The 13981-nt window shown below is 49.6% G+C and overlaps 1 pseudogene across 1 annotated transcript; it reads left to right on the top strand.

Annotated features, from left to right (window-relative positions):
• The first annotated feature begins 5411 nt into the window (after window positions 1–5411).
• On the top strand, window positions 5412–5803 carry LOC308529479 (large ribosomal subunit protein eL31-like; annotated as a pseudogene). Its single transcript has one exon. The product of its transcript is annotated as a large ribosomal subunit protein eL31-like (transcript).
• The last annotated feature ends 8178 nt before the right edge of the window (window positions 5804–13981 follow it).

The following is a 13981-nucleotide window of genomic DNA, read 5'->3' as shown; positions in this document are numbered from 1 at the left end:
CAGGCCATGAACACATCTTCCTCTGAGCCAAAGACAGCCCATCCGTAGGCTAACCAAGAGCCAATCAAAAATTCCTTCTCAAAAATGTGAACTGAGATAAGAGATTACGGTTAGCAAGGATGGGGATCCCATCCTCTAAAAGAAGATCATGGCATAGAGAGAGACCACCAGAGGTCATGTGGAATTCCAGCGATATTTACCAGTCGGGTACATTCATGGGTTAACAGGTTTTCATACGAGGACATTTATAATTATGAAGGCAAAGTTGAAAAATGTATGCAAGTTCCTGTTGGCTTCTACTGGTCTAGACAGCAGCAGAAAACACAGTCCTTCGGGCCTCCTGACTAGCGTTTTGGTAAGGTGTTTTACATTTTGTTCCTTCCAAATGACAATTAACCAGCTTCTCGATTTCAAAAAATCTAGCCTGCCTGTGAATTACGTGAGGAATGGTGGAATGTGTCTAAGGAGCGAGACAGTCTAATGCATTTTGCCATGGAGATTACAGCCATTGCAGCATGGGGACAGGGGATGGCTGGAAAAAGGACAAGTGCTCATTGAGCATTCTGTTCAGGCAACTGCCCATTATCCAGGGGGTGGATGATCCAGTTTGGGGATTTTTCATGCCTCTGGCTTCTCCTCCCTTCTACTGTCTGCCCTTTGGCCACATTACAGATCAAATTAGCATGTCTTTGAGAGGATAGAAGGGGAAGGGACAGGTAGAATTCAAATTGGTCAATTTTGCAGCTTCTCTGCTGTTCTAATACAGGAGATCAAAACCAAAGGCTACTGTGGGCTTTGGGATTATCAGTGGATTATATTGAATCTATACCAGCCCTCCCCTCCATTACCAGAGAAATTGGACTCTGATGAGGACTCACTGTATTTCACATGGACGTCAGGGCTCAGCACATAGAGGCTTGTCTAGAATCCTCAACACATTCGTGTTAGAAGTTTAGAGCTGGAAGGGACCTTCGAGATGATCCAGCCTTAGAAAATTGAGGCTCAGAGATCTGAAGCGAAGTGCCCAAGGTCACACCACGAGATGACTGCTAGTGGCCAGTGGACGACTTGGCCGGGAAACTGAAACCATTTAACTTTAAAAATTACGTGACCGTGGCAGGTGGGTATGTGAAATATTGATTAGCTGCACCCCCTTTTGATCCCCCGTGGCTTCTTGTTGGGACTCCCCACCCACTGCCAATGGAAATGAAGACCATGTTGTTGTAGAGACGATCCCAGCACTGGGAGCAGAACCCTTGACCCTGAAGTTGCTAAAGAGCACAGCTCCGAAGTTGAGACTGCACAGTCCGATACAGAGGTGCCAGGGCACAAAGCCAGGTTTTCCTTCGGCCTGACTGAAGGAGAGCAGAGTTACAAGGTCAAGAATGGGAAGCCATGTGTTCCACTGTATACACACACACACACACACACACACACACACACACACACACACACCATCGCCGCCACCAGCATCATCATCACCATCAGAGGAGGAATGGGAGAGCGAAGAGGGTTTGCATGAGATTTGAGATGAAAGAGAAGAGAAAGGCCTTTTGCTTCTTTTCTGGAGGTTTCCAAAGATGGGTCACACCCAGGTGCCTAGCCTGGGTGTAGGAGAGCTGCTGCAGGGGAGAGGAGGGAGGGAGGCAACATCTCCCCCAGCCACGGTGTGATACTCTGATGCTCCCATATCCGCCAGTGGAGCATGCTCCTTGGAGTTGCCAGGTGAGTGAAGTAACTCAAAGAGAAACACACCAAAAACGGGTGCAGGTTATATGGTGAGAACCAGAGGGTGGCATGGCTGATTTAGCTCTAAGGGAGCTTTTTGAGACCAGGCCGCCCACTGGCCATAGCCAGAGAATACATTCCACGAGCAACACACCTCACCAGGGCTGCCCAGGTCCTGCCCACCTGTGTGGGAAAGCCCACATCACCCTCCACGCAGGCTCCCTGAGCAGGACGACAGCTGGCTGCTCCCTCGCAAGCACAGCCAGTACCACAGACCCCACTCACTGCCCTTCCCAATTGCCTAGGAGTTGAGTCAGAAGCAGGAGGACAGGCAAGAAGTCCCATGGTGTCAGCTTGGGCTATACTGTGACCAAATTGCCCAGGGCAAGTCCTGATTGACCCTACAAATGCCTGGGATCAGGATAAGGGACTGACGGCTCCTGCTGCCCTGGGGGACTGGGGCTTACTCTATGCAAGGAAAACGGCAGAGTCCCACGGCTGCCTTTGGGGTCTGGACGGCTGTTTTCACTGAAATTCCATACCCCACATTCTCCACGGAGGGGGCAGCTGTCCTCCGCCTCCTGGGAGCAAAGTAAGAGGATCTGGCCTCAAAACAAGAACTGGAGAGACAATTAGGACCACCCCCGGGGCCTCCAAGGACAAACGGGTGAGAGGGACACCCATGCTGTCCCCTCGCTGTGGTAGCACCTCCACCGTCCTCTGCCAGGAGGAACCGCTCATCCTCCCAGCAAGGCGACTGGCATGGAGTCCCCAAGGTGCCAAAGCCCTTCCCTCTTCCAGCTCTCCCCTCTTCCCCAGCTGCCTGTCTCCTGGCAGGGCTCATCAGAGAGGCTGAGAGCCACCCTCAACCCCTGGCCTCCCACTCCCTCCTACATTGCTCCCCTCAGGTGCTCAGCTGAGCTCACAAACGCAGCGCCTTCTGGGAACCCGTCTGGGAACCTAGGTGGCTGCAGCAATGGCCTTTGGAGGGGTCAGTAGCAACTGTGTAATCGGGGAAGCTCCTTGTCCAATTGGAAGCCCACCCTCCCTTTGAACTCTGCCCGATCCCTCTCCCCGCCCAGCCCAGGGGCCCGGTCCTGTTTTTCTCCTGGCAAATCCCAGCGTCCCGTGGGGAGGCCAGCTTGCCGAGGGCGGCCGTGTTGACACAGCCGTCGCTGGACACGTTCCGGGAAGGCAGGCCCAGCGTGTGAGATGAGATTGCTCTGAACTGTGTGGTTTCCAACGTGTCAGAAAAACAAACTTGGAGAAGTCTGTTTGGCTTGTGTGTGTGTGTAGACCCCCTCCCCCTTCCGGAGTGGAAAATGCAGTTGGCCTTGGCCAGCCCCTGTTGCTTTAAAAGAAAGAGAGAAAAAAGTCAGTCCTCCCAGCATCTGGTTCCCTGAAACCTGAGGCCTGGACAATGGGCGCTCTTTCAGGAGGCAGGCCCAGGGCCACGTGACCGTGTCTGTGTGCCCAGGGGAGACCAGGGGAGCTAGCTGCCTCGGCTCTGAGCAGGGAGGTCGGCGCAATGTGGCTGAGCTGCTGGCCCTCTCCTCCGGCCGCCTGCCCCCAGGCCCTTGGCTACCCCTCTTCCACCCAAACATCCCAGTTCCTGTTCCCAAAATAGCTGCGTGGGAGGAACAGGCCAGGGCCTCTGCGGTGGGTGGGGTCTCAGCCCCAGCAGGGATGCAGGCAGCAGGCAGGGCCAGGGTGGAGAGGGGGAGGCGGGACTGCTGTTCCTGCTGCCATTCACAAGCCACCCCTGTCAGGGCTGCAGCTCAACACCCACTCCTCACACTCCTCCCACCCTAACTTCTGTTTTTCCCATAAGAGCCAGGCAGGCAGTGGCCCAAGTCTAACCCCTCTCATTGCTTTTCCATCCTCCAGGAAAGGCGCTTTTTAAGGGCGTTTGACCTTCCGATGAACTGGCCAGTAACTCCTTTATCACCAGAGACTGTGGCTACCTGGCCACAGGACAATGGAACAAATTCCTGCTCCCCACCTCCCACCTTCCCAGGAAATGATGCCAGAGAAGCCCCTTTTGTTTATTGCAAAACGAGTGATCCCGAAAGGAAGATAAACAATCCAATTTAAAAATGGGCAAAGGATCTAAATAGACACTTCTCCAACATGGACATACAGATGGCCAAGAGACATGTGAAAAATACTCAAAGTCACTAATCATCTGGAGAGATGTAAATTAAAATGACAATGAGTTACAACCTCACACCTGTCAGAATGACTACCATCAACAAATCCTCAAACGACAAGTGTTGGATGTGGAGAAAAGGGAACCCTAGTACACTGCTGGTGGGAATGCCGACTGGTACAGACTCTGTGGAAAACAGTATGGAGTTTCCTCAAAAAATTAAAAATGGAACTCTGATTTGGCCCAGTGATCCCACTTCTAAGAAAGTAGAAACACCAATCAGGAAGAATATATGCATCCCTATGTTCATAGCAGCACAATTACAATAGCTCAGGTTTGGACACAGCCCAAGTGCCCATCAGCAGATGAGTGGATAAGAAAGTTGTGGTACATTTACACAATGGAATACTATGCAGCTATAAAAAAATAAGGAACTTTTACCATTTGCAACAGCATGGATGGACCTGGAGAGTATAATGCTAAGTGAAATAAGTCAGCCAGAGAAAGACAAGTATCACATGATCTCACTCATATATGAAATCTACATAACAAAATAAACTGATGAACAGAGTGGATCCAAAGACATGGAAGCATGGAACAGAGTGTGGAATCTCAAAGAGAAGGTGGCAGAAGGTAAGTGGGTGGGAGGTAATCAACCAAAGACCTTGTATGCACAATGCATAACCCATGGACACAGACAATAGGGTGGTGAAGGCCTGGGGCGGGGGGCGGGGGCAGGCTGGAGGGGTTGATGTGGGAAAAAGGGAGACTTTCAACAATAGAGAATTATTTTTAAAAACCACAAATATATAAAGAAAAAGAAAACAGAACTTGGTCTGTGTGGGTTGGGGGTAGAGGGAGGATGCTATAGAAAATAACTTTTTTAAAAACAACTGACCCAACCAAACATATTTTGCAAAGAAGTAACTCCATCCCAGAGCGGGGAAGTGACCCACCAGCTCTCCAATAGGGACCTCCTACCTTACTCTTAAAGGCAAGTTCAGAATTCCAGGGAGGCCTGGGACTGGGCTTTTTTCCCAGGTAATTGTCTTGGCAACGTGCTAAGCTGTAAGGACTTTGGAGGTTTCAAAATCCTGGGCGTCACTTGAGCCTTTGTTTCCCAGGACAGAGCCCGCGGTTGACTCTCTGGCAGATGACTGATGGCAAGATGACTTTGGAGTCTGGTGACCAAGGTCGGAGCTGTAGGATGTGAGATGCCGCCTCTGGGAGGGGCCCTGTGCTGGGGGAGGGGGATCCTGAGTGTTCGGCTCACAGAGCTGCAGAGTCAAAGATGAGAGCAGTGGCTCTCCTTGAGCAAGAGCTGTGGCCTGGCTGGTGTAGCCCATGCACCAGGAGGTCGCTGGTTTGATTCCGGTCCGGGCACATGCCCAGGTTGTGGCTTCATCCCCAGTAGGGGATGCCCCCGCCCCAGGCCTTCACCACCCTATTGTCTGTGTCAGCAAGAACACAGGGGCTGAGAAACATTGCATTCTAAAACAGCCACGATTTGCTTTTGCAGCTTGGGCTGGCCGTAATGGCTCCCGCGAAGAAGGGTGGTGAGAAGAAGGGCCGTCCTGCCATCCACGGGGTGGCGACCAGAGAACACATCGCCAGCATCACAAGTGCATCCATGGGGTGGGTTTCAAGAAGCGTGTCCCTTGGGCTCCCAAGGAGACGTGGAAATTTGCCATGAAGGAGATGGGAACGCCAGATGTCCGCACTGACACAAGGCTGAGCAAAACTGCCTGGGCCAACGCAGTAAGGCATGTCCCATGTGGCACCCAGGTACAGTTGTCCGGAAAAAGTAACAAGGATGAAGATGCACCAAACAAGCTCTATACATGGCTCACCTATGTACCTGTCACCACTTTCGAAAGTCTACAAATAGTTCATGTGGGTGAGAACTACCTGCTGACTGTCAAATAAAGTTATAAAACTGCAAAACATAAAATAAAACAGCCAAGATTCAAATTTATGGAGAGAGAAAGTAGACTGCAGTGGCTTGGAGCGGGGGGAGGGGGGAAGAAAAGGGGGTAGTGGATGGAGATTAACTGTAAGCTGGCACAGGAGATCTCACTGGGGGATGAAAAGGTTGTAAAACTGATTTATGGTGACGGCTGCACAACTCTGTAAATTCACCCTAAAGCACTGAATTGTACACTTGAGTTGTAGGATATATTTATAAAATGCACCTCACCAAAGCTGTTAACAAAAAGCTAAGATTAGCCCTAGCCGGTCTGGCTCAGTGGGTAGAGCACTGGCCTGCAGACTGAAGGGTGCTGGGTTCAATTCCTGGTCAAGGGCACATGCCCCGGTTGTGGGCTCGATCCCCAGTGGGGGGCATGCAGGAGGCAGCCAATCAATGATTCTCTCTCATCACTGATATTTCTCTTTATCCTGCTCCCTTCCTCTCTGAAATTAATAAAAATATATATTTTTTTAAAAGCCAAGATTATAAAGTCCTCATTTTCTCAGAAGACTCTGTTTTAGCAGTCATACTTGGAAATAATTAGTATTAGCTTATTTCCTTCATAATGTGTCCTTTGTAATTACTGATTTGGAAAATAAGAGAAAGATCCTCTAACAGTAACCATTAGCCACATGGTTACTACCTGCTTCCTTTTGTTCTCCTCACTGAGAGACCACAGGTTGGCAACCATGAGACTGGTCTGCATTAGAAGTCATACATGTAACAGTGGCATGGGGGTGGCATGTTATGCACTCAGGCAGGGTTAGAGACCTGGAAACTACTATATACCCTCCCATCCAAGGGTGAGTCCCTCAATAAAGCCAGGCAATTTGCATTTTTATTTCCGCCTGGGGCTACTGAGTCCAATGGACCTGGCTGGGCAGCAGAAACCTTCCTGCTCAGGAGAGCCCCCGCCCCCACCCCCAGTCCCCAGTCTGGCTGGACAGACCCGGGCCTTTCAGAAGACTGCGCCTTGGCTCTCCATGGCATCAGCGACACGTGGGAGGGCTGCGTCACTAATTCTTCCCTACGAAGGCCAAGGAGGGGGACCTTCCAGCCAGGCCTTATTCTAAGAAAGGGCAGGGCCTGCAGATGTGGAGTTTCCCCTTGGTGTGCTGTGCTGGCCGATGCTACTCCATTCCTTATACCTGGGAAGTTGAGACAGCAGCTCTTTGTTGCTATGGTTTAAAGGAAGTGATGTTTGTGGTCTGGTGACATTGGCTCTAGTTGGCACCTGGGTACACACAGCCAGTTTACATGTTGTATGTGGGATGGGACTTAGCAAGGGTGTGCATCACCCCCACAGTGTGTCCAGAACCAACTGTGGCCAGGAGAGAGAGAGAAGACACCTCGGACGTGCTGGGGGCCCTCTGGACCAGCTGCCCTTTCTTGGCACCTGCAGGAGCAAAGGAGGGTTCGAGGGAGGGCATTCATTCGGGAAATGATGTCAGCACGGGCAGAGGAGCGGGGGAGGGAGACAGCACGTGAATGAGCAGGTGACCAGTGGGGCAAGGAGGCTGTGAGGAAGGAGCTAGGATTTGATGAGGAACAGATCCTCAAACTTGAGGGAGCGTCAGAACCTCCCAGAGACCCCCTCAGAGTTTCTGGTTCAGTAGCTCCGAAGTGGGTGGAGCCTGGGAATGTGCATTGCCATCAAGGCCCCAGGTGACAGCAGAAATAACAGCAAAGCCCTGGCCAGGTAGCTCAGTTGGTCAGAGCCTCGTCCCCATATGCCTAGGTTGTGGGTTTGATCCCAGTCAGGGCACATACAAGGAACAACCAATGAGTGCATACATAAGTGGAACAACAAATCGATGTTTCTCTCTCTCTAAAATCAATCAATCAAAAATATTTTAAAGTAACAGCCAAGAGCATGCTTCAGAGTGGTCAGAGTTGGAATAGTTGCCCACCAATTCCTGCCTCTCACTCGCTGAAGGCTGTTCCTGGGGTGGTGAACTCCCTGGCATCCTGTGTACCAGCCTCACAAGGCCCTGCAGCCAGAGAAAGCCCTTAGGCTGAGCATAACAGGCTCCTTGAAAGGAGTCATGGGCGTGTGGGAACAGAGTGCCGGGCGCCAGAGGTCCAGCCACACCACCTACAGGAAGTGTCTGGAGATGAAATCACACTCCCAAGTTCAATGAAAAAGCCCTACACCACCTCGCACAAAAAGAGTCAGTGCCTAGCTGCTCTGGCACTCCCCGCTGTGTGACCTCCAACAAGTCTCTCTCCCTCTCTGGGCCCCCAGCTGGAAGATTCCTAAGGCCCATCTATCTCGAAAAGTCCCCAGTTCTCTGACAGCTAGACCCGAGTGACCAAGCTCAACCACCGCCTGTGAAACGTTCAGTCCTGAGCCGAGCTGCAAGGAAGCTCCAACATTCACCTTGTTGCCCCTGCCCAGCCCTTCCCCCGGACTCGACCAGACCAGTGCTGCCCCCAGAGTGCCAGGTAGTGACTCCCTAGGGTGGCCTCCAGGGTGGGCCCTCAGGCCCCCGGCCCCAGGCTCCCCGCCATCCTGGGTGGCTATATCAGCATTGATGAGGTACTTAGTCTCAATCAAAGATTATAAGACTATGCATTTTCTTCTAATGGGTTATGCAGCTTTGCATTTGGGCTAGGATGATGTGTTATAGCTGACTCCACTGTTGCCCCACCTCCTGCCCTTTCCCTGGGCAGCCTGGCCATTAGCACTGCCTGGTGGTTGGGCTTTCTGGACACCTGGGCGTGAAGGCAAGCCTGGGCTTTCCGGTGGCAGGGAAGCTCCAGGCTCCTGCAGCTGGTGCAGAGGAAGCACCTGGGGCTCAGGTAAGTTTACCTTGGCCTGCACCCCATGGCTCTGTGAGCAGAATTCCTATTACAGTCACCCCCTGAGGCAGGTCAGGGCTTTGCACCCCTCTATCAGTAAGGCTGTCTCTACGGGCCAGCCGGGCCGCCTTGGAAGGCAGTATTCGGACCTCCTGGGCGAGGTGGGCTCGGAGGGCAATTCTCAGAAAAGGGGGGCTGCTGTGAGCCTCATCAGCCCTCACAGCTGGTGGAGGGGTGACCCACAGCCACCAATGCTCGGGGAATGCAAACATCAGTTCTCTCAGGTCTCCACACGGAAGGGAAGAGTCGCTGAGAACAGAGAAGAGACTTGGCTTTCTGTCAAGCCCTCCCCATTCAACTGGTGCCATTGAGCACCTGCTACCGCCTGGCACTGAGTCTTACCCATCAGAGACGAGGACACACAGCAAAGAAGGCACTGCAGCTGCCCCGCCCCCGCCCCCGCCCCCGCCCCGCTCCCTCTTTCCTTCTCTAGAGGTTTGGGCTAAGAATAGAAATTGAGAAGGTGCTGGTTCCCATGTGGCAAATTTTTCTTCATTGATGGTATGTAATTGCATTTCATTTCCATTCAATAGTCTTCAGAATAAATCTTAAGATATGCAAAATGAGAAATCAAGATGTAATTGTGAGACCTTAGAGTATCTTGGAAAATATATGTCTAATCCTCTCCCCTCTGGGTACCACTTTGAAGTTGGGTAAATTTTCTTGATTCTTAAAAAAGATAAATTAGAGAAAGAATGTCTTCGGGAGTCTCAAAACTATCAAAATATTTACCTTCAAACTTAAAATGTTTCATGAGTTCACCATCCCGTACATATTTATTCCTAAGGTACTGTCATATCCCAGAAGAAAGAAAGAGAAAGAAAGAAAGAGAGAGAGAGAGAGAGAGAGAGAGAGAGAGAGAGAGAGAGAGAGAGAAAGAAAGAAGGAGCGGAGGGGGCGGGAAGAAGACTGACTTTGAAGCCTACAATGGAAACATCCATTTTTCAATCTCGGAAAACATTTATCAGTGGCAATCAGAATGATATTGAAGGAGTTTGTTCATTCTGACTGTGCATAACAAGGTGAACCTATTCTTTCTTAATTGCCAACAGCAGAAAGCACATTAAATATCTAATGGGATGTCAAAACCAATCAAATTCTTGCTCCTGCCCATAAACATTGTGTGTAAGCAATAGCTAAAACTTGTGAAGAGGGAGATCTTGGTGACCCTCAGTCACCCACTCAACCAGGATTCCTGAGCGTTTTCTGGGAGCCCGCGTGTCCTGAGTGCTGGGGACACCTCGGGGAGCAGACCTCCAAGACGCCTTCAGACACCGAAATAGTAGGCCCTCATTTTCTGGATTTGGCATCCATATTGGAAAGACGTTTCCATTTTTAATACTCTGCTGCTCTGATAAATAATGTGCTCCCAGGTTCCCAAAGGGAGAATTAATTTGGGGAAACAAATCAGTTGTCAGTTCACTCATTGTTATGGTAATAGATAAATTAGGTTTTTAATTAAGACTAAGGGAGGATGGAAGAGCAAGAGGCAAAAAACAAACAAAAAAAAACAAAGACAAAAAACCAAAAACCCACAGGGTTGGATGCAGAAGGGACGGGACAAGTCTCCCTTTTGGCTGCGGCGTCTAAACTTCCCTCAGTGAGAGCAGCTTCTGCAGGTGAAGGCGTTTTAGCCAGGAGGCCCAGCTACAGGCATCCCCTGCCTTGGAAACAGGTCAGCCCCCACCAATGTGCCAGGGATGGGATTTACTATCAGCCGTGAGGGGGGGACAGGGCAGGTGTCCCTGTTCTGAAAATGAGTGAGCTGAAGCTTTGAGAGAACACAACGAGACAGGGTGTCAGGACTCAAACCCAGGCAGTCTGATGCCGCACGCTCTGGCCCTTCTGCCTGTATTAACTTTTAGCACATAAAAATGGGGTCTGGCCCTAGCCGCTTTGACTCACTGTCAGGCCTGGGAACCGAAGGGTTCCAGGTTTGATTCCGGTCAAGGGCACGTACCTCGCCCTGACCAGTTTGGCTCAGTGGATAGAGCGTTGGCCTGCGGACTGAAGGGTCCCAGGTTCGATTCTGGTTAAGGGCATGTACCTTGGTTGCGGGCACATTCCCGGTGGGGGGTGTACGGGAGGCAGCTGATCGATGTTTCTCTCTCATCGATGTTTCTAGCTCTCTATTCCTCTCCCTTCCTCTCTGTAAAAAATCAATAAAATATATTTAAAAAAAAAAAAAAAAGGCACATACCTCGGGTACGCTCCTCCCGTGCCTGGACCCTGGGCCCTGTGTGCAGGAGGCAACCAAGCAATGTATTTCTCTCACATTGATATTCTCTTTGTCTTTCTCTCTCTCTCTTCCACTCTCTCTGAAAATAAATAGAAAAATATCCTCGGGTGAGGATTAAAAAAATAATAATAAATAAATAAATAAAGTGGCTATTCTGCCTCTAGATTTCTTAAAAACCTATAATGACTACAATATACACCAAATATTTTTTAAAAAAATAAAATAAAAATGGGGTCTGGAAAATGGAACAAACCAATGTATGTTTCTCTCTCTCTCTCTCTCTCTCTCTCTCTCTCTCTTTCTTTTTCTTCTTCTCTCTAAAATCAATCAATAAAAAAATTTTAAAAAGGAAAGGATGTGTCCAGTACATTTATCACCCACCTTTATTTTTTGAAATCACTACTATACCTCAAGTGACGCAAGGAATTTGTGTTAATCGGAAGGAGGAGGATGAGGACGAGGACGAGGAGGAGGAGGAGGGTGGGGAAGAAAAGAAGTAAGAGGGGAAAGTAAAGGAAAATACAGCAGCAGCAGGAGGAGAATCTGCTGCATCCCCCTATCCACAGACCATGCATTCCCATGTGAACGAAACAAGAGGCTGTGCAGTAAACCCGGCAAGCTCAGGGGGGCCGATGGCAATCCTTACAAACTCAGTGACCGAAAGTAACCACGCAGGATAATCTAATCATAAATTCCTAACTGGGCCCGTCATGGCGAGGAGTCACGTCCCAGGCCTGTGGCTGCCTTAACAAAGGTCAATCTTGACCTTAAGTGAGCCCTGTCCATTTGTTCTGATGCATCTAGAATAACATACCTTTGAAATGTCAGAGTAATTTTCTTTTCCAGACCCCTCAGAAGCACAACCACAGGCCCCAGGCACAAGACCAAGAAACTCCTCCTTGTTATCTTGTGGCCCGCATACCATCCCTAGTACCGTAATGTGGTTAGCTATCCTGCATCCCATGTAAAGAAAGCATGTCTCTCTCCTTTTGGCTTTTTACCCAATCCTAGAGAGTTATCCGCTTTACTTTCTCCCTCCTCCTTAATCTACCACTAATAGATTTCATGGAACTTTCCTTACATTTTCTCCTTCGATTCTAAATGTATAAAATAAGCTGCAAAACTGTCATTTCCCGGCATATCCTCAAATCTTGGCTCCGATAAATTCTTATAAAGCTTTCTGCAAGTTTGGATGGCCTTTTGTCAACATTTAACGGAGGCAATATAGCCCCTAAGGACACAAAAATTGGTTCTCATGAGGAGAAAAACGTACTTTTTACATATATAAAGCACAGCTATCCATCCATGCAATAAATAAACGGATAGATATACAGTATATCTGTAATATTAAAATTTCACTGGGAAACAAAATTAGGGAGAAAAACAGTTTAACAAGTCTCCAGGGTGGTAGAGTAAGAATGTCTTTTTAAGTTGTGAAATGCTGCCCATCGGTACCTATTTTAACGTATTGGTAGCTATCTGCACAAATTCTTCTAGCATGCTATGTTTTCTTTGACCAAAAATGGCATTTTGTGTACATGTTGTACTTTTCCATGTCACTAAACATTATTCATAACTAGAGGCCAGGTGCAGGAAATTAGTGCACTGGGGGAGGGGGGGAGTTCCTCAGCCTGGCCTGTGCCCTCTCACAGTCCGAGAGCCCTGTGATCGGTCACCCTAAAGAGGTAGGCCCCGCCCACCCGGCTGGGGCTCCTCAATGGATCGCCCCAAAGAGGAAGGCCCTTCCCACCTGGCCCGGGCTCTGTGATGAATTGCCCCCACAGAGGGAGGCCCCACTCATCCGCTGCAGCGCTGCTGCGGGGTAGCTTGGGCCTCTCTCTTTGGGGCAATCGTGGAGCCCCCCCGACTGATCAATTGCCCCGCCAGCCAGTGGCCTGGGCCTCCCTCTGCAAGGGCTATCATGGGGCAATGGCCAGGCCCCCAACCTATTGCATCGCACCCACCTTGGCTGGCCTGGCGCCAGTGGGTGTCATAGCGTGGTCATCCTGAAGGTCGCCCGGATGGTTGTTCTGCTCTTCAGTCGTTTGGTCGATTTGCATATTACACTTTTATTTTTATAGATAACATTTTATACCATTAACAAAGCATCTTGCATACAGTAGCTCATGTGATATTTACAAAAACAGTGTAAAGATCGATATTTTTATTATTACATCCATTTTACAGTTGAAGAAATTGAGGTGCAGAAACTTGCCTCAAAGTCTCTTAGGCCAGTGGTCGGCAAACTGTGGCTTGCGAGCCACATGCGGCTCTTTGGCCCCTTGAGTGTGGCTCTTCCACAAAATACCACGTGTGGGCGCACATGTACAGTGCGATTGAAACTTCGTGGCCCATGCGCAGGATTCGGTATTTTGTGGAAGAGCCGCACTCAAGGGGCCAAAGAGCCACATGTGGCTCGCGAGCCGCAGTTTGCCAACCATTGTCTTAGGCAATATAAACACAGAGCCAAGACTTGAATCCACTTCTTAAGATCATTGGGTTGATCTTGCTTTTTTTCCCCCTAGCTTCTTGAGTAGGAAGCTTAGTTCATTTATTTTAAATCTAATTTCGTTTCCTAATAAACGCTATAAGTTTTCCTTAGGTATCACTTAGGCTTCATCCCAAGATGTGTATAGTATCTCCATCAGACAGACACACGATCTTCCCTGCATTTGAAAACCTGTTACCAGGTTCCAATGAGATATTGAGGGAAAGGACTTCATTAAGCCTAAAGAGCTTTCCTTCTCACGTGACCTTGTAGCTTCTTAGATGACATTGACAACCTGTCCCTAAACAGGCCTTCAACAGACGTCTGGCTCTTGGTCTGGCATCAGGAGGCTGCAGAAGGCATGCCCTCCCAGGTGAACGCCTTTACTTTTTCCTTGTTCTAGACCCCATGCCAATCCCCACACTTGGGGTCCTGTTCACAGCATGAATGTGGTGGGAACGGAGGGGCTGACTGTTCCTTTAATTCAGCAGCAGGCAACCAGCAGCAAATAGGCCTTGTGCAGAAATGACAATAAGAAACACTGGT

Source organism: Myotis nattereri, assembly GCF_964212035.1.
Source record: "Myotis nattereri genome assembly, chromosome: 14".
Classification (NCBI taxonomy): Eukaryota; Metazoa; Chordata; class Mammalia; order Chiroptera; family Vespertilionidae; genus Myotis; species Myotis nattereri.
This window is presented reverse-complemented; position numbering and strand designations above follow the sequence as displayed.